The 21857-nt window shown below is 41.2% G+C and overlaps 1 protein-coding gene across 10 annotated transcripts in view; it reads left to right on the top strand.

Annotated features, from left to right (window-relative positions):
- SEMA6D (semaphorin 6D) overlaps positions 1-21857 on the top strand; it is a 518494-nt gene that overhangs the window by 158620 nt on the left and 338017 nt on the right. The gene's annotated exons all lie outside the window — the stretch shown is intronic.

The raw sequence follows: 21857 nt of genomic DNA, 5'->3' as shown, positions 1-21857 counted from the left end.
GCTCCCAGTAGCTGGAGGTCTGTCAGGTGTGTTCTTATGGCCACCTCATAAGCAATGGCACAGAGGCTAGAAACCATGGGTTGTTTTATCCAGAACAAACTATCTTATAGTCCGGCTGGGCTTGGGTATTGAGACGGGAACATTTACTTACTTACACTTTCGCTTCCTTACAAATGCAGCGGAGGTGGGAGATGGCGGGCAAGGCAGCGGTGGCAGCGACTCTGCCCCTGCAGGCTCGGCCATGGTGAGCTCACGTGCACCTCCGGGCCGGCCCTTCCTCCGCCTGGACACCGGCCCTGCTTTTTGGGTGGCTCCTCTTGCCCCCAGTTGCTCACTTTTATCAGACTAATTCAGGGCAGCTTAGACTTGTGACCACATTCCCAGGAGTAAGCAGTCTTCTAAGACGCCAAAAATCCTCCATTAATAGTAACCCAGAAAATGCAGCGGAAAGTAATTTTCAAAGCATTTTCCTATCTAATTGTTTTATGCGGTTAACCTCGAGCACACTGTCCAGGAAATTTAAAGCAAGCCTTATTATTCCATTTTATAGATGAGAAGGTTGAGATACATTAAAGTTTTAATTTTCCCAAAGACTTGATAAAACATGGATTTCAAAGAATTCAGATTCAATCCTAGCTTTGCTCCATACTGATTTTATGACCTTGGATGAGTAACTTAAACCTTTCGAGTCCCAGTATATGCAAGTTTACACGAACAATAGCATCCACCTCATGAAATTACTGTGAGGATTACCGAGCAGTGTTTAAAGTGCCCGGTCGCACACCTACCATACAGAAAGGGATTCAGTCATTGCTCATTTCTTTCCTCTGACGGATTGATTGACAGATTGATTCAGATTAATGTTACATCAGGGCAGACGGTGTTAAAAGAGAAATCAGAAATAATTTTAAAGAAAGTTGGAAGCCCATTATCCCAGGAATGTATGTAAATATTGTGTAATTTGTAACACAGGTTTGGGTGCTAAGCAAACCTTGGTTCCATCTGTAGATCTGCCTTGGCTAGCTCTGTGGCACTGGGCAAGTTACTTCACCTCCTGCTAATCTGTCTCCTCGCCTATTGTGTGTACATGATGACAGTGAGGCCTTCAGGAGATTGTTCTAAGAAATAAATGACACGATTTGTTATAAAGTGCTTGGAGCAGTGCCTGCCTAAGTTCTACTGCTTAGAACAGTAGTAAGCACTCAACAAATGTCATTATTATTATTATTTAAAACTTGCATTACTATTTTAAGGGTTGTTATTATTGTTAGGTTGCACCAGGGCTCTCAGGGAACAAAGTAGAAGAGGGCTTTGGAAAGGGGGGCACTCTTTTAGGTACCGTTTCCTGATCAAGTTCATTGAATATACCACTTAAAAAAAATGAAAGTGCCAGAGAATGTTAAAAGCAAACAAACAAACAGTAAATATATATCAGTGAAATTCATCCTATGGAATTTACAGACATACTTTGAGTTATTTTTATATTGACATTCTTATTTTAAGGCTTGCCTGAGTCTGTTTCTTATTATTTATACCTCTGTTTCAAAAAGGATTTAAGGAAGCTTGTAAGATATATAAAACTCATCATGGTGTAAATTAAAATTAGAAGTAAATGAGAAAAGAAGATAGTGGAGGTGTAACAGGGATTCAGGAATGAGGATAAATATGCATGGAGTAGAGATTTAGACACTTGCACAACTGGGCTAGATGTTTGGCTCCAGATTTTCTAGGTTCAATCTAACGTTACAAAGTCTATTCAGTAAAAATCTGCCATTTGTTTTGGAGAAACACATGATTATTTGGTACAAAATTCATCATTTAAAAATTTACCATTTCCTTAGAATATGCACCAGGATTATTTGGCACAAAAGTGAAAAGCAATTTTTTTCTACAAGTCCACATAAGGTACCTTTGCTGAACTAACACATTTCAGCATCATCCTTACCGCAGAGACAGTGGATTCTACCAAACTGTTGCTTACACTGTTACAGGCAAGTCACTTAGCATCTCTGCCTCAGAGACACTATCTGCAAAATGAGAATAATATTATTTACTTCATACACTTGTTGTGAGGATTAGATCTGTTAATGTGTAATTTAAAGTGCTTAGCAGAGTGTCTGGCACATACAAAACACTTTATAGAGGTTTGCTGCTGCCCTTCTTAGAAGCCTGAAGGAGGCTGTGACATTTCACAATTCATTGCTCTTTGTGGATGTGCTTCTTCCACGTTCCCCGTTCACTTCCTGTCTATGGGAAGGAATGAACCTCTGGAGAAAAAAAGAAGAGACACAGACAATGGAATGCTTTGACGCAGTTATCCCATTTCTGTGAATGTGTATCCCCTCTCACGTCTAAAATATATGAAAATTAAATGTACTTAGAGGTCAAGTGTTGAGTCTTTGGTGAAAGAATAAAACTGTAAACAAACGAGTGGTTCACATGAAGTAATGATTAAGTGATTTATGGTGTGCTGACTGATGGTATAGCCATGTATACTATTATTGTGAAAAAACAGCAACATGGAAAACCAAAAGTGTTTTACTCTTTACCCAGTTGTCCAGGCTGGAAACCTGGGAGTCACTCTTTAGTTCTTTATTTTCCTTTCTCTCTGAATATAACTAATTAGCCAGTATTATTGGTTCTGCCCCCAACATTTATTTCAAATATATTCTTTTCCCTTTTACTCCATTGCTACCCTTCTTTCCAAATGGACTATTCCATTTCCTCCTCACTGGCCTCTCACATAGCCAGAGTGAGCTTCAGTAAACATAATTCATATCCTATCACTCCGTACTTAAAACTCTTCAGTCATTTTCCCACAAACTCTGTAAGATGATCCTTCTGTAGTCTTGTCAGTTATTCCCATATTGATGCTGCATAACACACCACCCCAAAACTCGGTGACTAAACACAACAATTATTTAGTCTTACTCAAGCATCTGCAGATCAGCCAGACGTTGGCTGATCTAGGTAAGCTCTACTGGTCTTGACTCCAAGCTGGATATTGGGTCCATGTTGGCCACACATGTCTCATCTTCCTGTTATCAGTGGACAATCCAGGACATGCTCTTTTACCACAGTGACAGGATGAGTGAGCCTAACTGTACAGGCACATTTTAAACCTCTTCTTGCATCATGTCTGCAATGTCCCTTTGACCAAAGCAGTGACAATGGCTGAGGCCAAAGTTAAGGGTTAGCAAGTTCACCCATCCATCCTCTGTGCAGCCAAAGCAAGTCACATGGCCAACAATGGTGAAATGGGCAAGTATGTTCATCCCTGAAAATGGGTAGGAGGGAGGAAGTGAGTATTTGCCCAAGAGTAATCTACCACATAGGCCTTTCTAACTTCCTCAATTACTCACCTTGAACTAGCCCCACTGTTTTTTCCCTAGTTCTTCAAAGGCACAAGCTGTTTCCTGCCTCAAGACATTTACAACTGCAATTCTCTCAAACTCTATGAGTCTTTGGAGGGCTGTTCTTTCTAATTTTAGCTTAAATATCAATTCCTCAGAAAGGTCTTTTTTGGAGACATTAGTAGGAGGTAGCCGGTGATTCTCTCATTGTCCTTCTCCTTTCATAGCATTTATATCCATTTATTATCTTTGTTTATTTTTTGCCAGCTTTGGGATCTGTCTCCCCTACTAGACTGATTCTTCCTCTCTATTTTCTATATTGTCTGATGTGTTAGCTTCCCCTTGTAATTAATAATCAAGAGGTAGGGGTGGGGATGTGACTCAGAAGCAGTCTAGGACTTCGAAGGGTGCATATGCAGCTCAAATTCTAGTATGGCCCATTTCTTTTTTTTTAATTTTTAATTGAAGTACAGTTGATTTACAATGTTGTGTTAGTTTCTGATGTACAGCATAGTGATTCAGTTATACATATATATATATATTCCTTTTCATATTCTTTTTCATTATAGGTTATTACAAGATAATGAATATAGTTCCCTGTGCTACACAGTAGAAACTTGTTTATCTATTTTATATATATAGTAGTGTGCATCTGCAAATCCCAAACTTCCAATTTATTCTTATTCTTATTCTCCTCCTTCTCAAGAGGACTCTTGGGTCTGTCATCAGCTTTTCTTCCTGAATTTGGCCCTTGCTTTGTCAGTTTACCAGTCTGACAAGTTAACCCCTTTTGCTTTACCTTCTCTTCTTAAAGTATTTCCTCTTAAATTGTGAGATACTATTAAGTCCTCTACTAGACAGCAGCTCCTGCTTCCACTCATAAAAGTTTCCCCCAAATAAGCCTCAGTAACCCTGCTCAGCCAACTGGCTCTGCTCTGCGCTCTGAACTGCTCTCCAGTCACATACATGCTGGATACTGGTAGAGCCACGGCTACTACCGAGTCTCCAGTCTACCATGACAGAACTCTTTTTTATGATGGAAAACATTCTAGAAGATAGATTGTGTAGCTTAAGGCTTAAACCAAAAGTTTCGCTCAGCTCTAGGTAAATACTTACAGTAATGAGTCTTCCAGTCTTCCCACTGGACCTTATGTGATGGTCATGAGGATCAGTCCAGCAAACAGCGTTCCTATTACTGGTTAAAAGACAATGTCACGTAGACTGGGGAGAGGTGACTCTCTGTCTAACTGGATTGCTTTGGTTACATTTGGCTAGAAATTAATACTGAATTGTATATAAACTCACACTCACTGGAATGACCTATCAACACTAAATTGAACTGCATGTTTCACAGAGAAACCCAAGATGAAATCTGGGGACAGAAACAACTATTGTTTTTTTTTTTTTTTTTTTTTGCAAGTGGAGTGAAACTAGCTATTGTATGGCTTCTATACACATGCATTTTTTTGTTGAATGTTTCTTGTGGGAGTATCCATTAAAGTATGCAAGGGTCAATAGAATAAAGGCTAGATTTAAAAAAAAAAGGAAGAAAGACAGCTTTGACCACTTGCACATTATTAGAAAAGATGGAATTTGGGGGTATCAACCGTTCATGTTTACATTTTTTCGCACCCATAAATTGCCCCAATGTTCCTCACTCTGTAGATGTATTTACCCCAACAATAAATCATAAAATCACTACCATATGCTTTCTGGGCTCACACTTAATTTTCAAGGCCCACCTGCTTTGCCTGCTTCTCTATCCAAATTTTAAAAGAATTTGTAGAACTACTGTCACTAAAAATGTTTCATTGCCTGTTCAACTAAGGCATTGTTCCTACCAAGCACTCTTTCACAACTGAAGTTCCTCGTCTAAATCACAGGACGCAGAAAATGATTTGCATGACAGTTTTCTCAATTCTTCTGAGGATGATACATAACTAGTACCATTCTAGTTGCATAAGAGAGAAATTAACTTCTTACAAATAAAGGTTGCCAGAGTAAAGGCCCCAACCCAAAGATATCCACTTCCTAATCTCTGAAACCTGTGAGTGTGTGACTGTACATGGCAAAAGGAACTTTGAAGAGGTGATTGAGTTAAGAATCTTGAGATGGGGAGATTATCCTGGATTGCCTGGATGAGACTAATATAATTGCGAGGATCCCCATAAGTCAAAGCAGGAGGTAGGAGGTCAGAGTCAGAAACGGATGTGGTGTTATGCTGCTGGCTTTGAAGATGGAGGAAGGGACCATGAACCAGCGAATGCAGGCAGCCTCTAGAATTTGGAACAGACAAGGAAATGGATCCCCCCCTAGAGCAACCAGAAGGAACACAGCCCTGCCAGTGGACACCTTGCTCTTAGTTCAGTAAGTCCTGTCTCAGACTTCTGATTTCCAGAACTGTAAGATCATAACTTTATGTTCTTTTAAGCTACTAATTTCATGGTAATCTGTTACAGCAACAGGAAACTAATACAGATTCTTTAGGGCATTAGGGCCTAATTCTCTCCAGGAACCTCAGTTGAGAAAGGTTGCCACCAGAGTAAGCATAGGTTTCTGAGGAAAATGAGGAACACTTCTGGTTGCCATTGGCACTGAATGTGTCTCTGGGGAGAAACTCCTCTCGGGCAGGTCTGTGTTTTAGTTCTGTCTGTCCACCTGCATTTGGCAGATTGAGAAGCCTACATTTATGAACTGATTCTAATCAAGAAGTCTTCGGCCTCCACAAATGGCTATACCAGTCCCTGAGAATCATCAGTTGCAAAAATGTCTCCATCAAGGAAGTGGGGAAACACATATAGACAGGCAGCGGAGAGTTCTGGTATTCCAAAAGCATTCCTACTTGATCCAGAACTCTAATGTTACCATACTCTTAGCCTTTCAGCCTACGCCTTGGTGGTCAAAAATCTAAGTTGAAATATTCAGCAATATCTACAGAATGTTTTCTTGGTCTCAGTTAAACATTCAGACCCAAGATTGCCACAGAAAATATTCAACATCATAATCACTTAGATAGTCACTTTGAAGGACCTGGATGGGAAACCTAGCATGCCAGCAGAGACAGCCCCAGACATTTATCTTCTGGAGGAGTCTTCACCGAATTCTGTGCAGCCCTGGCTAGCTGCAAGGAGACAAGGTTTATGCTGGGCAGGTGCTTCAAAGCTCATGTCCTTAAAAGCCAATATCTCTTGTGATAACAACAATATAGGTGTAATTTCCAGGGTCTCCACAAAGGACATGTTGGTGACAAATTCAGCACATTCAGGGAAAACCCCACGTGTGGCCTCCTACCAGTATTTATAATTCATGTGAGTGCCCCACAATCCAGATCTGTTAATCCTGGGTCACATCTTACCATAAACAACATTGGTTAACAATATAGCCAACATACTACTCTTAACAAATAAAGCAAACTTGAAAGTTAACTGAAGGTCAAATTCTCATGCTGAATGGAAAAGTTTTTGTTAACTCTTTACCCATAAAGAGTTAGAATTTGTTGGAAATTGTTTATTTTCTATGTATAACACTGTGTGATCACCATCATTATTGTTATTCTTAGCTGCTATTCGTGAAGATAAACATTTATATAAAGCTTTGTGCTTTATATGCATTGGCTTATGAAGTCATCCTGTGAGCCTTACGAAGAAGGTGTAATGAATGCTATCTTTTCATAAGAACACCAAGATTCAAAGAGGTTGAGCAAATTTCTTAAAATTTTTTTAGCAAGTGAGTGGCAAGATGGGTATTTGGACCCAGCTCTGCCTGCTTCTTAAACCTACTCTCTTAATCAGTTTGCTATACTTGCATCCTCCTTGTTGCCAAAGTCACGTTGTGACTGGCCATTATCACGGGCACCTGTGTCCGCATCCAGGCAGACTTGTGCACCTTTCTTGGTCTGTCAGAGACCCACACACGGAAGTTTCATTAGCTAAGGAGGGTATTCACTCTGTAACAAAAGTGCCCCTAAAACAAAGAATGGATTTATACATGCTTAGTTTCTCAAACTGAAATAGTGTATCTTTAGTGGGTAAAAGAAAAAAAAAGAAAAAAAGAAAGAGAGGAGCTGGGGACACATGAACACTTCAGCCGTTTACAATGGTCTTTTCTCAGTTACAGTCAGCACTTGTAGAACCATGCGACTAGAATGCATGCTGGATACTGGAGTGCTGGATTTGTATCAAAGAAAGTGGTGAATTAGGGGCGAACAGCCTTTAAGTTCATGTGTAAAGGAGGGCTTGAATGTGGAGGTGGTAAGGGTCAACGGTATTCACTAATCACTTCCCCAACAAAAGAGGCTGCCTTCAGTTCTTGCTGACATCAGTAGGAACACTAAATCCTTCCACAGCATTTCAGCTGATTCCTCTCCCAACAGGATCACTACTGTTTCACCTCACTTTTCAAACCCTGTCGTCTTTACTAGCCGTTTGGTGGAGTTATCAGTGATTGTCTGTCTAAATCAACAAGTGGTAAATCTCCCTTAGTTATAATTTGATTTAAATTAGCTTACCTGGGAAGCAGAGCTCCGCACGTGTAAATTACCATAAACAGCAGCCTTCTCTGACAATTTACATAATTAAATGAGAGAATATTAAGACATCACTGTGAAGTGGCAACCTATGACGCCTGTTTTTTTTAAGTGAAGTAAAAGGTAATCCTTCGCTTCTTCTCTGTCGCCTTTTTATATCAAAGCAAACCTCATTAAGATCACTGTGGTCCTAAAGATGTATTTTTCTGAGATGCTGGGCCCCAAAATGTGTAGTTTTTCTTGACGTTTTTTGAAACCTGAAAAATGATAAAATTCCCAAATACATAACAGTAGGATATTACAGTGTGTCTGATTGATAAAGGTACATACATACTAGGTATTTTGAAATGTAGAAAACTAAGGCAGACAAAGTGCTTCAATTAGTTGTATTTGGGAAAATATATGACATTGTTCCACTCAGCATTGGGAGCCAGGGAGAGATTTTCTTCCAAGTGTACTTTTGGGATTTCAAAAACATTTGTGCTTTTGGGGAGTGAGAATTTTTAAATGTCATTGGGAAGTTGTGAAATTTAAGATGCAAAATCTTCATTGGCTTTGTTAACGGAGAAATCAAGTGAAGTAGTCAAATCCTGTGGAGCAAACCCTGGTTTTCAAATGAGAAAGCTGTGGTAAGACTGCATACTCTTATTTTTCAGTCTTTCCATGGATTGTCAGAAAGACGTTTTGTTAATTGTCAAAGGGCTTAAAAAGAACATATGCTTTTGAAGGAGTAAGAAACTATTGGGGTATCACTGCTTGTTCCTCTGGAGACTGCACACAGGGTAGAGAAGGCCTGTCCTGGGGGCAGGCGCCATCGTGTGGGGAAACGCCCTGATGCCATGGTAGCCTTCAAGTCCACCGTCAGGCAAGATATCCTCAAGGTCATGGCGGAGAGAGGCCAGATGCCAATGCTCAGGTCAATTTAAAACACACAGTAGGAAGTGAGGGGAAAGAAATGGGGCAGGTCAGCACGTTGAGGATAGAGTGCGAACATGACCACACTGCCCGAATCTGATTTGCGTGATGTTCATATGCAGGATCGGCTACTCTATTTACAGGACCCAGTGCCAAATGAAAATGTGGGGGCGCCTTGTTCATAAAGCGGGGGGGGGGGAAGTGCCATCAAAGATATTAACATATCAAGGTCTCCCTTTCATCTGAGTATCTCCTCTTCTGATACACAAGCTCCATTGCCCCATCGACTTCTCATACAAAACACAGGTTCAAAGATAAACTTATTAAGAATTTCAAGACAGTGCCAGGAGACCCTTAAACTAGGGTGGGGCCCTTCTGGGTCTGTTCCTGTATCCTGCCTGGTTCTCTGCCATATCAGCTTTTTTCACTGATGGCCTTGAACAACTCAGTAGAGTTTGGTGAAGGAGTGGTGAAGATGGCCAGCTCTGATGTGGACACATTTATGTGGACAGCCCTCCTAGACCTCTGTGCAGACAACCAATGAACCTACTTACATTTAGTGTGGTACGTGGGTCTTGCACACACAATAGACGTCAGGCTAGAGATATCATTCAGAGATTAGTCTGCACGTAGAACTTATTCAAAGCTATGAACCAAATGAAATCACACACAGAGAGAGAGAAAGAACAGAGAACATAGATGAGAAAACAATCTTTGTTTTTCTCCCTAGATTACAAGCTTCATGAGAGCAGATCATGTGCTTTGATTTTTTTGTGCATTTCTAGCAATGAGCAAAGAGTCTTCATAGGTGTTAGATAAATGTTCAAAGAATGAATAGATATGTAAGCAATGAGTTACTCAAAAGTATACTTATTCTTCTCACAGACTTTGTGGTTACTCCCTCTAATTTGGCCAAGGTTTGCTTTTCCAGCAGAAATTATACATTGATGTATGTGTGTTTATTAGAGGTGATTTTATTGTTTTATTTCTGTAAGTAATTAACCCGTTTTCCATGCTGTCTGCGATACTAATTAAGAATATTTAGTATGGAATAGCTCGCTCAGATTTAACTCTAGCATTTTCTTACCCTTTACCACTTGTCATTGAAGACGTCAGAACATAACCATTAGATCATATATCCATTATCTCTAGGAGATTCACGGGCAATTTCCAGTGGAGATTTTGGTTCACTGTTTGTTGAGATTTAGTTCGTCTGGAAAAATTTCTATCACTGTTTTTCATTTCCTTTGGAAAAGGGAAAAAGCAAAAACAGAACAACAGTGTCTTTCAAAATGTGCTTTATGAGCAAATATGCTTGTAAGACCTGGTTTCTCAAATCGTTACACAATCTGAAAGGGCTTCAGCGCTCCCTCCGTTCCCCACCCCCAGCACTTCCCCTAGCAAAAATCCGCAACAGTTTCTGCCGTATGAAAAATCTTTTAATCCCAGCCATGGCATTTGTGACTTGGCTAATTATGAAGTACAATTAAAAGATGATTAAGAATTTCTCCCTTCTCAGCCAGAACTCAGGAAGTGTTCTCTTTGTTCTCAACTATTTAATCACCTCTGCAGTCATTTCCAATCTAGCTTTACTCCTTTTGACATATCCCAAAATAGCCTTTTTAATTCTGGCCAGAGCTGTTCTTTCTTCTTATCTGATCTGGCACTGTCTCCCGCTTTATTGGCTGCTATCAAGTACGATACCCTTTCAAACCATCTAAAGTCACAGACGCTTCACTTTCGATGCTGTAAGTCCCTGAACTTGTGCTGGTCTTTGGTGAGTCTTCAGAGTAGGACCAAGGGTCCTGGCGTCTGTGTCCACGCTGATAAAACAAACAAGGTTTGTTGTTGTTGTTGCCATTGTTGTTGTTTGTTTTTGTTTTTTGGGTTTTTTTGCCTGAAATGCAGGTGAAAACTATTCCAATTCCTACACCTCATCCCCCTGAGGCTTCAGCTGAGACTTTTAAAGGGATGGAGGGATATAGCTTGGCTCAGAAGGGGGAAGACGTGATAATTTTAGACACTGGGCAGAGCATGGCTGATGACTCAGAAGTGAGAACAAGGGAGTGGTGCTGGGTGACGCACAGCTGTAGGGATCCTGGGTCAGATGATAGCTCTGAGTAGCTGTCATCAACCTCTCAGGGATCACCCTGATGCCTTTGCCCTTGGAACTCAGACAAGCCGCAGTGACTGTAAGGGCCCTCATCTAGGGAGGAAGCACACTATGAAGGTGAGAGGCACTGGCTCAGGGGCCACTCTGCCTGGATAAACTCACCAGCAACGTAACCTTGACCAAGATACTAAGCCTCTTTGTGCTTTAAAAAAAAAAAAAAAGGCCATTGGAATACACCACTGAAAGATTGATGTTAATGTGTTTTAGTCAACATTTCTAAACCACTAGTCTTGCCAAACACATTCACATAAATTCTTTACATGAGAATAGTTTGGACAATTATAGGTACTTTTTAAAAATGCAGACTGTTACACATTTTCTTGGTTAAAATAAGGGAACCTCTTTGCAGTTTTTATTATTTTCAATTATCATCTGCATTTTAGTGACAAAAAAACAACAGAGAATAAAGGAAGGTTGAGTGATTCGTTCACGGTCACATAGCTAGTAACTCTAGGCCACAAATCGACAGCGAGCTTTCTAGTCCAGTGAGACTCCCATGACAACTCAGCTCCCAACAATCTGCCTTTAATCAGGTGCCAAAGCAGCACTCAGCTTCCTGGTTCTCCTACCAGCCACCATTCTGCTCAGTCGCTCCAGGAATTCCATTCGGCTCAGGCTTGGGAGCTCTACATCAGCCGCCTGAACCTCTTCTCTGCTCAAATCCTGGCCTCCTGGACCTCAGCTCCTTTGGCTTTCTGGCTGATGCCCTACATTTGCTTTCTGATTCTACCAAATTTATAAGAGCCCAAAAGAACAATGTGCCCTTGGTAGTTTGAGGATCTGTGCTTGCACAGTTATTACTTGCCATCATCCACAAGGAAGAACGTGCCCTCCTGGCCAGTGCCAAGACCCAGACCAGTGTCTTTTACTGGGAAAAGTATGGTCACGCTAGACAAAGCCCCGTGGGGAGAGGCTGTGCTCTAAAGGACTGGAACAAATTTAAAGGATAATTATATTATCTCACTCATTAAAGTGGAATTACGTGAGGATGAACTTCAAACTAAAGGACAGAATATCAGAAGAAAAGACATTTGGAAGAAGTTCCATGCGAGATGAGGCCCTTGGTGAGGTCAGTCAATGAAAACATCATTATGTTGGGCTTGCTTTGGCTCAGATTTGGGTGAAAACAGGGACATGTTGAAAAATGTTGTTGAAATTAAATCAGAGGAGGTTTTAAATAAGGAGAGTTGGAATTTAGGTCATAGCCTGGGATGTGTTTGTTTTGAAGAATTCATGTCTATCATGACCTTCTGTCCATCCTTCAGATGTTTAAAGCAGATCAGGTGAGTTCTAGGAAAAGTTTTTCAAGACTCAGCAGAACTTATATTGGAAGAGGATTCTTTAGTTAAAAGAATAATAATTGTAGCAGCCAAAGCTCCTTCTCAATGAACAACTTCTGTGTGCCACAGACAGTGCAAAATCCTTTCTATACATTCTCCGATTTAATATTTCTTGCAAACCTACGAGACGCACGTTAGCCCCATTCCCAGTAAGAGGAAGCTGATTTTTATGAGAGATTGCTATGTGGACTCACTGTTGTTGAGGATGCTCCGAATTATAGTCATGTCTTGATTATCCAAGGAGATTTTGAACCGACCTTTCTAATGATAACATACTTTATCAAGCATTTGCCCATTTCTAACCAGATGACCATCTATGGAATATTTCTAGAGCACACACACTGGCTTCTGGCATTCACGGTGTGAGAATGTTCTTTTGAAGATCTGTATATAAATAAAATTATTTTGTGGCCATGCTGTGGTGTGAAATAATTCGACATAAAATCAAGCAGACTTTTGTTTTAACAGAGGCAGAGCAGCCCAGGAACTGAGTGTGTAGATTCCAGAGCACAATGTCTGGGTTTGAATCCCAGTCTGTCACTTAGTAGCAGTGTTACAAACTATTTAACATCTGTGTACCTTTGTTTTCTCATCGGTTAAAGGGAGCTAATGATGGTAGCCTACCTCCTAGGGTTGGTGAGAGGATTAAATAAATTAACTTCTTTAAAGCACTTGGAATCACACTTTATATGTAGCAAATACTCTGTAAATATTAGGCATTGTCTTTTAAATTATTGACATAGCTGATTGTCTTGTGTCTTATTTCTCTATACAGTATCATCGTTTTATTCTGCTCAAATGCTTTCATAACTCCACATTCCTTATAGAATAAATTACAGTGATTTTCATTTTTGATTATTTAACATGTGCCATGCACTGTGACAAGCACCGGGTCTCATTTAATCTGCACAACAGTCATAAAAGGTTGGTAGTGTTGTTAACACTATTATATAGGTGAGAAAAATGGGATTCAGTGAATAAAGTTAACGGTGGCGAATTTTGAGTATGATCCAGTTTTGTGTAACTTCAGTGCTCTTAATCACTGGGTTATATAGTTTGTAACCTCCCTTCCTCCCACCACCTGCTTACCCAATACCTTTGAGCACACTGTGGTGTCTGCTTTGCCAGCCTCTTCTCACCCAACTTTCCAAAAGTCTACACTCCACCCCAGGCGTCCGAAATACCTTGCAGCATGCTAAGCTCGTCCCTGCCTCATGACCCTGCATATACTGTTCTCATCATCGCCGCTGCCCCTTCCACTTTGTAAATAGGAAAGGAACCACTCACCCTCCGAGAACCACATCCTGTCACCTCTCTGAGGCCTCCTCTTACTTCAGGCAAAAATCCAGCTGTTTTTGTCTCCATACTCTCCTATCACCCAATGCACAATGTACAATTTGTTTTCCTTTTTTTAAATGTTTGTCTTCCCCACCAGACTGTGATCCCTTCAAAAATAGATAACTTTTACTTTTATCTTTGCCTCCCTCAGAATTCAGAGTTGAGTCTTTTACAAAGTAAGCAAGTCATAAAATTATAAAATAAATGACTCAGTGAGTAAAAATTCAGGTTATTTCTGTAGAGCAGCACTGTCTGATAGAACTTCTTGTGATGATGAAAGTGTTCAATATCTGTCCAGTATGGTAGCCATTAGTCATGTGTGCCCATTGAAATCATTAACGCTGGTTGATGCAACTGCAGAACAATAATTTTGATTTTATTTAATTTTACATAATCCAAATTTAAAGAGCTACCTAAATTTAAAGAGTGGCTAGTGGCTGATGTACCGGACACACCATTGTTGAGTTAGAGCTGGAGTAGGATTTTACTGAGGGCTCTTCCGGAGTATGCCTTATCCTTACGTCTTTCTTCGTTATAGTCTGCATCCTACCCTTGGTCAAAGTCAGGAAATTACATATGTTAGAGAACAGAGATTTCACGATGCTGCAGTGAGACAGCACCACTCTTCCGTTAGCACACATGAGTCCTTCCACAGACGGGATAATGGCTTCTCAGGGGGGAAATGTGGGCTCTTAGAGACATCCAGTGATTTTTCTAAAAGGGTTGGCAGACTTTTCCACTGTCTTTGGGCTCACAGGGAATATTCAGGGACTGAGTGAGATGTCTGTTCTGGGTGCACTCAGGTTCTTTGCAGAGTTCACAAGTGGGAAAAGACATCAGTCTCTCTTTATCGACTTTCACTGACCCCCTTGGACGTTATGAGCAAGTGTCTGTTTTCCATTTGTCTTATTATACTGTCATGATTTGTTCATGTTGTTTTCTCCACATCCTTTATTGAGAGCCAGACTCTTTTTCTTGTGCATCTTTATTTCCCTAGGACTTAACCATTGCATGTGACATAAGGGAGAAGGACAATAAATGTTTGATGAATGAATGAACAAACATTGAATCAAGAAATAAGCCAACACCTCCTGGGACTCCAAGAGGTCTACTTCCATCACAGGGAAGTGAATATACCAGAGGAATACCAGCCCGCAGCAGTTTCACCCGCTAGAGAGGGAGGCATGTGAGAACAGAATCCTGCCCTGTTTGCAGGCCAATCACAAAAAGAAACAATTATGAATTCTAGGCCAGTCCAGGCAGTTAGAATGGGTGGAGTTTCAAGCAAGTTGGCAGTACCATCTTGGAGTCCACCTGAGGGAGTTTGGATTTAATGAAGAGGAAGCAACAAGATGTTTTAACAAAGCCTTTTTTCACAATCTCTATTTTGGTTGGAGAATTTGGCCAGCCTCCCTAGGTTCTGACATGAACTTGACCAGTAGATACATAACTCTGCTTTTTTGCACAATCTTTGTCTGCAAATCCCCCAGGGAAAAACATGAAAGTGATGAGAAAAAAACCTCAGAAATGCATACACACGTGCACACATATACACATTCTAGGAGGTGGCAGGAGCAAGTTAAATGCTTAAATGGAGCATGAACAGGGATTCATCTCAGTTCAATTTAATTCAGTTCAGTAAAAATTTAGTGAGTATCCACATTATGGGGAGATGCATGAATAATTAAGACAGTTTCTTCCTGTTAAGAATCCACAATTTAGAACAGGAAAAAGAATTGTGAACTAATAACTTGTAACAGAGTGTGATGAATGCAATAATTGAGGTGCCCTAGGTCCAGTGGTTGCACAAAGGAGGGGACTGGTAGGTGGCTCTGCTTGAATTCGTCTTGAACGACATGTAGAAATTCTTTAGCTCTGCAAGATGGGGGAGTAGAGACTAGGAAAGCAGGGAGGGATCCTCTAGTTAGAAGAAGAACATAGGCAAAGTCACAAAATTGTGAAAGGCCACGTAGTGCGTGTTTGGGGCAAAGGTGGCTGGCTCTCCCAGTGGGGACTACTGAGGTGTCCATTTCATCAGAAGATTTCTCTGCCTTTCTGGAGTTTGAGAGATGGTTTTGCTATTATGTCTAGGATGAATTGACAGGACAGGATGAAACTTCTAAACTGAAACTTTTAACTGAAACTTTTCAGTTAAAAGCTGTTATAACAATTTCAGGGTGAGACGTTTAGGGATCCAGGATTATGGCTGTCAGAATAAAGAGCAAGACTTTCCAAGGTATGATCTAGAGAATTGATTCTCAACCTCCTTTCTGTCTGGTAACTCCTGAGAAATAAAACATACTTCAATCTGTAATGGTGATAGTATACCACACAAGTGTTTTCCTGAAAGGAATGTGGGGATATAATTTAGAAAATCGTCCCAGATGATTCTAGTTTATAAACCACCTTCTGACCACCCCCTCAAGGATAATCCCTTTTCTAGAAGCTGAAGATGTAAAAAAAAAAAAAAAAAAAAAAAAAAAAAGTTCCCTTTTTTTAAGAACACACAATGAGCTATAAGTTAGCTATAATTTAATTTGATCTTTACGACAGTCTTACAGGGTAGGAATTCATCCTTATTTTATCATGGATGGCCATGAAGTTCAGCTAGATTCCAAGCCTTGTTCCAGCTCCCATTAATACTGAGACCATGCCTGGGTTTGAGCTAAGGACCATCTGATCCCGAAGCCTGAGATCTTTGCGGCACGCAGCACTGACCCTTTCTGTAGGCTTTAATGCCGTGACCTGAGCAAACCCTAGTATCCTAACAGAGGAGTGTCACTTATAGGGAAGAAGAAATTGGCAAAAGGCATAGGTTTCAGAACAAAGACGCCTAGCCAGTACTCTGATCTGTTGCCTTCTACCGTTGCCTTTATTCTCCAATATCACCACTAGAGTGTGTCAAAGAATGATGAAGGAGCACATGCTAAATTGCTAAAAGCACATGGGAGGGAAATGAGGGAGCCATTCATTCTTTTTTTTTCCATCAGCACATATTTATTAAGCTAATATATTTCAGGCACTTCACTCAGTATAAAGGATAAAAAGGTATATTTACAGGCTTTTCTCTTGCCCTCAGAAATCCATATTTTTGTGCAGCCTAAACCTTAAACCATAAAATATAATTCTAGTGGAGTGCTAACTGGTCAGGTAGAGATGTGCGCCAGGTGTTGTGCAAGTACAGCAGAGGGAGTGACTAACTCCTTCCTCGAGTTTGAGAAGACCTTCATCTCGCTAGTTATATGACAGCTGTCTCTTAAAGAACGAGCCGGAAATTTGCCCAGTGGAGGAGTGAGAAAGGCCTTTCAGGAGGAGGGGACAGCAGGGCAAAGGGACAGTAAACTGAAAATGTTTTAGGGGAGACAAAAAACTCCATGTGACCATAGGTGAAAAGGCAGGGCAGGATTTTAAAGAGCTTTGTATTCTCTCCTAAGGATTAGGGATCTCAGTCCCGGGGTGGGGTGTGGCTAGTGATGGGGTACAGGTAAGGGTGTGGAGGTAGACATCAGGAGCTTGGTGTTTCAGAGAAAACAATTGGGAGCCAATGGGGAAGGATTTGATTGGAGGAGGGCGGTGCCAAGAGAACAGGAGAGTCCCTAAAGTCCCACCTTAGGCAGAGCCCGGGGCCATCCTGACTATCCCCCTCCCCTCTGAACACTTCTCCAGGTTGTTAAGTAATTTTAGAGGTCAAGTGTGAATGCAGGAGTGGCTTTGCCCCCACTTGAGAGCCCAGAGAATTCTAGATGGAGGGCTGCATACCTGCCTATAAAATGAACCAATGCCTCAGGGCCTTCCCCATAGCAACAACATTAGTCCTTGACATCTAGACATTCTTCCTTTGTTTTTGCTTCTCCTGTTGCCTGAAGGCTCTTCTTCTTTTGACTTGCATAATTCCCTCATCTAGCCGGGGGCCTCATATAAATGCTGCTGCACTGGCACTGCTAATATTTCATTGTCGTTTTCTGCTCTATTATATCTTTCTCTCAATCATTCTTTAGAGCAGGAGGTGTCGTCTAGAGGGGTTCTGCGGCTTGCATAAATGAGTTATGAGTCCTCATGATTTCAAGTGGGTTACCAAGCCCCTTCCAAGTGGAACCAGGCATCTGGTAACTCCGAAGTGTGAAAAGGACATTATGCATATGTATGCAGAGACACATGCCCTACGGCGTTTCTGAAGTGCTTGCCACATTTTCACTCACAGAGGCGCCATATGCAAGGGGACCTGAGAACCAACTGCTCTTTGAAAGGGAAGTGCTTTCACGTATCCCTTCTTTTCTCTCTTATCCTCGCAGTGCTTTTTCTTTTTCTGAACCCAGGAAAGGAGTAAGGAAAAGGTTTTCCTGAGTGTTCTCATTATGTGCTCTATTCAGCTTTGCACGCATGTAGGCAGGTAAGCATCAGTAGCTAAAGGAGAAAGTGGGAAAAGCAACAGAGCACCGCCTGCAAGAACACAGCAAGGGTAGCAAAATCAGGGGGCTAGACTACTCCGACATACACTATTTTGTCTGAACTACATGCATCATGAAGAGGAATACTAAATGAGTTTTGACCGCAAGTTTCTAATAACTTGAACTTTTCTATATTTTAAAACGTGATGCGAAGACCACAGAATGTCAAAGAAAGGCAAGGCATGATGGGCCAGGGAATCTGGATACTTAGGCACTGAGGACATCTCTGGAAATTAGATTATTTAGACTCGTAGTTAGATTTTGGTTGAGACTCTGGGCTTTGACTTAAACATGGAATTGAATCGTAGCTCTGATATTAACTTGCTATATGGCCTTAGGCAAGTCATTTTACCCTCTTTAACCCTTAGATTTGTTCTTTGTGTGAAGATGATAATATGTACTTCATGAAGCAGTTTTGAAGATGATGTGACCAAGTTTGTATAATCTGTGCAGTGCCGTGTGGCACCTAGCGAGCCCTCAATAAGTGCAGCGTTTATTGTTGTTACGTTGTTACACATGATCTTGATTTAGTGATTACACAGTGATTTACTTAGCTTCAGTTCCCTTATTTCTACAATTGGGCTAATAACTGTCCTATTCACTTTATATAGATTTTGTGGAAATTAAATAACAGTGCACGTAAAGACCCATTGTAAAGTGAAACATTGCAAATTTCCAGAAACTGTGGTTACTATCATATTTAAGAGGCAGTCAGGCTGTCACAGTTTCAAGAAAATTTGGGAAAAGTCCAACTGAAGTAGGTATAACATGTTACTGATCCACAGAGGAACAACTGTGTTCATCTATCTAGCCCAATTCCTGTCCACCTTTTGGTGTGAAAAACTGCCCAATCCCTCATATGTGTAGAAAGTAGATAGTATTTGGAAATAAGCATCGGGAGAGTCTCTCTTCCCTTTGAGAATGATGTATACGAGGCAGAAACCTACAGTTTTTTGTATTTTATGACTACTGAGCTGTTACCATCCCTAGGTCTTAAAGACTGGACATGATTGCCAAAGCCCATCTGATAAATAGGCAGCCAGAAGCTCAGATACTTGCAGATTCTGACAGTCTTCATGGCTTTCTTCTCCACAAAGATGGTACTCTCATGCCTTTCTCCATCCTCACTGCCCCTTTGAAGGGAAGGGAGAATGGATTTCAGAAGCAGGCGGTAGGTCGGCCTTGATCAGCTGTCAGGGGCTTGCTATTTATGGTTGAGGCTGCCTGCATCTCCTTTCTTAGTAACACTCTCTCTCCTCATCCCCCCGTGTGGCGGTGGAGGGGCAGGGGAGCAAGAGCTGTCCTTAGCATGGTCTGGCATGGGTTTGAACCCACCTCTGCCCACCACTACCTGCAGCTGTTTGACCTGGTTTAAGTTATTTAGTCCCTCTGAGACTGGCTTATTGCATCTGTAAATGGGGATGATAATGTATCTACTGAGCAAGATAGTTCTGAGAATTAGGTGAAATTGTGTATTTAAAATATCTTACAAAGAACATAGCACAGCGCAAATACCCAACAAAAATGTCCTCTCCTGTTCTTTCTGTTTGATTTGTAATAGTTCATGAACCATTACTCCAGAGATTTTGTCTTTCTAGACCACTTTTTCCTTATGTATAAAATGAATGCGATGATTTATAATTCCTGTGTGCTCATGAGGTCTAAAATTCCTACACTTCAAGTACTGTAAAAGAGGAATAAATGAGGTTGCTCTATACTTTCTTGGGTAGCTGGAATACAGTCATCCTGGGAGACTGAGAAGGGAGAATGTGATCTAGGCATTATTGAATAAGTGGGATTTTGATACGCAAATAGGAATTGACAAAATGAGGAAAGACATACAGCACCAATGCTTTATTAGGTTTAAAAAAGGTATTTGGATAAACTGATTCATACTAAAGTAATAGAGATTCTCTAGAGTCGTGTTTGCAAATTTCTGAAAGGGCAACTCAAAGGAAGCATGAGCCCCTTTCCTGGGGAGGCGGTGCCTGTCCTTGGCTCTCAGTTCACACATGCGGGAATGCAGCAGACCTTCCAGAAAGCCATGGTTCCTTCCTGGACAGTAATCTGCATGAAAGCAAGGACTCAGTCTGTCGTTGCCAGGTGTACTTGCTGATTGCTGAACTTTGGATGAGTGAGTATCAGTGATGCACCTAAAATATTAATGTCTGAGTGTGGAGTTGGATCTAGGAGAAGAGAGCCTAGTGATCTTTTTATAATAGCAATTTTCCTGGAACACTTCCTGAAGATACCCCAGAGCACTTTTGCAAACGCTGATTATTTTTTTGTAGACAACTTTTTCCTGCCTGTCGTACAGCTGTGAGTGTGGGAGCACAATTCTCTGGGGACCTGAGCATATGTGCTCTTCCTGAGAAAATCTGGGAGAGGGCCCCAAAGGACACACTGTATCCAAGACAGGGAAAGCCCGCCTGAAACGCTCCCTCGGTCAGTGAGTAAAACTGTGAGCTAGGACTAGAGCTTTATGAACTTTGCACGCATTAGGACGAGGAGTGAATTGGTGTATGAGTAGGAAATGGTGGGTTCAATGCTTGATCTCTCACTGTAAGTATTGTATGAAAACCTCTCTGGGCTTCATTTTTCTCCCCCATAAGTAAGGAGATTTGGCCAACTGACATAGCAAGATATCTTTCAGTTGGACACTCCCACTTTTATTGTCATTTCCTAGAATTGTGGACCTGGAAGAACACTTCCTGTAGTTAGCTCTCCCATTTCGTAGATGAGAAAATTGAGGCGTAGAAAGGTGAAGCCTTCTGCTGAAGGCCACAAAACCAGTCAGAAGCAGAGATAGGGTTAGAACCAGTATCCTCAGACTGTCAATCCAAAGCTCCTTCACTTTTTATGAGTCAGAGGCCACCTTACAAATCTGATGAAAGCTATGGACATCCTGAGGGTGGAGGTTAGGATGGGGCCAAATACTTTACACACAAATACTTTACACATACAATTTGCTAACTATTTGGTGAGGGGAGCACTCTTGGATATCAGGTTAAAAGCCTTTATGCTGCACGTTATTACTTAAAGTAGATGTTGGAGTCAGATGTTAAAAAGAAACATAATTATATGTGATGGAAAGTGTGCCTTTCGCTTTTTTGGTTTAATAACTTCATTTGTGCAGAAAGCACCTCAACACAACTGGAACAAGTTTGGGTTTATATCTGCCCTCCAAACAAGTCATACTCACTTGTTTTGTTGATGACAGTGTCTGATTTTTAAAAAGCCAGTTCCCCCTTTTAAATATCACAGCTGTTGTTCCTCATACATACACTTCTGCTGAATTCAGTGCTTGACTTACGTCAGCTATAGCCAGATAACACAGGAAGGGGCTGGCTAAAACAGAAAAGGTTTGCTCATTGACTAGGTCTGAAGGTGGCCTCTGCTAATTAGTTCTTTTTCAGCTACTTTTTAGCCTCTTGTCTTCAGCTTTTGGATTCTGGAGTCTCCCAGTGGGCTCACATCCCTTGTGTTTCTAGACAGCCACTTCTGGGCTCAGATCCCTCTCTTGTGTGGTCAGATCAGTGCATTCCAGCCTTCAGAGCTTTGTTCTCAGGGCAATAGAGGGAACTTGGAGGCTTGCCTTGAGCAGGCATAGAGGGTGTCCTTGGGGTCTTGTACTCACTCTGGCGTGGCACTCATTTGAGGCCCAGGTGCTCTGGGCTGTCCGGTGCTCGGCCTGTATAATGCCCACAGACTTTCCAGTCATGTGAGCACATGCTTCATTAAGATTGGATTGGTTCCTTTTTTTTT

The sequence above is a fragment of the Camelus ferus genome, chromosome 6 (assembly GCF_009834535.1).
Source record: "Camelus ferus isolate YT-003-E chromosome 6, BCGSAC_Cfer_1.0, whole genome shotgun sequence".
NCBI lineage: Eukaryota > Metazoa > Chordata > Mammalia > Artiodactyla > Camelidae > Camelus > Camelus ferus.
Note: the sequence above shows the minus strand (reverse complement) of the source record. Positions and strands in the feature narration are given on the sequence as shown.